The sequence below is a fragment of the Trachymyrmex septentrionalis genome, unplaced genomic scaffold (assembly GCF_001594115.1).
Source record: "Trachymyrmex septentrionalis isolate Tsep2-gDNA-1 unplaced genomic scaffold, Tsep1.0 scaffold13, whole genome shotgun sequence".
In the NCBI taxonomy this organism is placed as follows: Eukaryota; Metazoa; Arthropoda; class Insecta; order Hymenoptera; family Formicidae; genus Trachymyrmex; species Trachymyrmex septentrionalis.
In genome coordinates, this window is record NW_017304438.1 from 5,897,812 (window position 1) to 5,900,514 (window position 2,703).

At 43.7% G+C, this 2,703-nt stretch overlaps 1 protein-coding gene across 1 annotated transcript in view; it reads right to left on the bottom strand.

Annotated features, from left to right (window-relative positions):
- Positions 1-2,676, bottom strand: part of LOC108756908 (protein GDAP2 homolog) — a 29,060-nt gene extending 26,384 nt beyond the window's left edge. The window contains exon 1 of the mRNA XM_018501076.1: positions 2,484-2,676. The gene's annotated coding sequence lies outside the window, so the exon portion shown is untranslated. The remainder of the gene's footprint in view (positions 1-2,483) is intronic.
- Between the last annotated feature and the right edge of the window lie 27 nt (positions 2,677-2,703).

A 2,703-nucleotide genomic window follows, 5' to 3' on the forward strand; every position in this document is an offset into this window, starting at 1 on the left:
AATGCTTGAAAAATATGACTGATGATATATAATTAAATATAATTCTGCAATCTTTAACAATCAACGTATTAAACGTTTTTGCTGAAATTTTTGCGTTTTAATTGTCTAATTTAGAAAAAAATGCACATTTTATCTATGAATAAAAATAACAATTTTATCTATTTAACGAAGACACAGGTCAGTGATTTCAAGACAATTGCTCTTTACAAAGTGAATTGAACTGTCAACCGCAAGTTGACAGTTGTTTCGTATTAGAGTTCGTCAAGCTATATAGATAGAACAATAGATCTCCTGGAACAGCAGCCGAATCGGTCCACAGGGACGCGCGAACCAATCGACATACAGATGCCAAATGTGCAAGGCCGAAAATGCATGACCTACATTATCGATATGCGACGGGCACGACCCACCGATAGTCGCGGTATTTCGAAAAAGGAGGATAAATTGTAATTACGATATTTAGAGCCATTTAAAGTATATTGAGAACAATTTTCGGGAGCAGTTACTTTGAATTGAATTATATAGTAAGATTTAAATAGTAAATATATAAACACGAATTACATTCTCTCACACGTTTGACCTAACAAACTTTATTGCGTCATGCATTTATCTTTAATATGTAAATAATTATTTAGAATTGCAAAGTGACATGTGCACTGTTTAAAATGTTAATGCTAAGCTCTCGACAAGATTATCAGTTTTTTGAAATGGAGATTTCATTTAGTGCGTCGTATGTGTATTATTTTTTACTTCTCTTCTGATTAGATATCAAGTATACCATAACGTTATATGTGGTCTAGAGAAATATTATATAATAATATTATATTTATATTAAAATAAATTTCTAATAAATGAGCAAAGATCACATGTATCGTCTTTATTTTTAATTAAGGTAAGTTTGACATAAACAAAAAATTCACCTTATTAAAAATAATTTATATATAGAGATATTCCGAAAAATATTTGGCCAATTGAAAATCGCATATTGATGCGAGTGTTTGGAGAACACTCGCAGGTAGAGCACGCGCAGGTAGAGCATTACGTCAAGTTCAGATTGACATTTCAAGGAAGTTATTGCATATCTATGATGCAAATACGAAATAAAGGTCATCGTAGTGCACTGACTATATGATTTATACGCGGAGTAATTCTTCCTCTCAAGAACTAATTGTGTGTCTTATCGAATATCGAGATCTGATTTTCGTCGCGAAACGCGATATGGAGCGGCAACCGATGCTTATCGAACGCGACGAGAGAGCGTGCCGTTTCCGAAATAATTCTCCGCTCGCGCTTCTGAAAGAACGCTCCAGCGGCAGAGAGGCGCGGGGAGAGGGGGGGGGGGAACGTCGAGTACGAGGACACGCGGAGAGAATGTATGCCGCGCGCGAATTATCGACGTCGACGCGCAGGCCGTGCGTACCTCTATACCGGTGGCACACACTGGCAGCCGATGTGCGCGATCAAGGTCGCGGCGCACCGCGCCGCGCCGCTTGCCACGGGTAGTCGATGAGCATCGACTTCTCGACCTTCCGTAACGAAGAGGAGAGTTTTCGCGCAAAATTCTCCGCCGCTGGCAGAAACGATCCGTGGGCGTTTAACACCCACGAGATTGGATATCTCTTAAGTCGGATATCTGGGATAATACACCGGGATATACACCTGCGAATGTCTCCCTCCTGCTTCTGCATTAGGTCTAGGCTTTGAACTTTGTGCCGTGAGGCCACGCTCCTCTCGAACGTTCCTCTCTGCGATATCTGAGATTTCCCGAGATAAAGGGACAACACGATCCAGGTGTAATGTTCCTTACAGCACGAATCTTCAAGGAATGTCCTAAAGATGTCTAGAGGATATTCCGAGAACGTTCTCAGAATGTCCTTCGGATAAAGCGTGTTGTACGGGGTTGTACATGCTTGTATCTCTTAAAAGGCGCGCATTCTCCTCATCTACGATGATCGCGTGGGAGAATTAAATTTGGTGAACGTGGTTTCACAATCAGCCCACTTACATCTTTATCAGATAACGTTCGTATCTCGTTAAATTACCGACGTAATTCACTGGTAATCGTTTCGACCGTATATCTTTCCTGCTGTTGTTCAACAACATCGCGTAATCGGCTCACACAGTAATCGCTTAACCCTTTGACATGGACCGCGCGTGTATCACAATAGCGCAATCTAGCAATGGAATGTTAATTGCGTGTTATTCCGAGCATGTAACGCTTTCCGCGGTGCCGTGTGTGACTGGAAATGGCCATCTTCGCCGGATGTTTAAAACACGCCGGAAGGTCGATTCGAGACTTCGATCTGCCGAACATCCGATTCGTTCTCCCGAGATGCGTCGCAATGACGGGGGTCGTATACGCGCCAAAAATCGGCCGCGTCGCGACCTATCGAGGCGGAGGAAATCCGTCGCACGACGACATGCTCCTCCGCATCCGTCTCGGCGATGCGGAGTACGCGCGTATCGCACCTCGCGCCTCTCACCTGCGGGTGCTTGTCCGCCTGTCGGACCGCTGCGAGGATAGAACGGAAGCAGGTCACAGCCCCAGCGGTTGCACGGATGCCCAGCGAAACGCCTTCGGTGCGGAGACTTGCGAGAATGCGAGAGGAAAGTAAAAAGATCGAGGGAGAGAAAGTGTGCGAAAAAAAAAGAAAAGAGAGAGAGAGAGAGAGAAAGAAGAGAGAGAGAGAGAGAGAGAGAGAG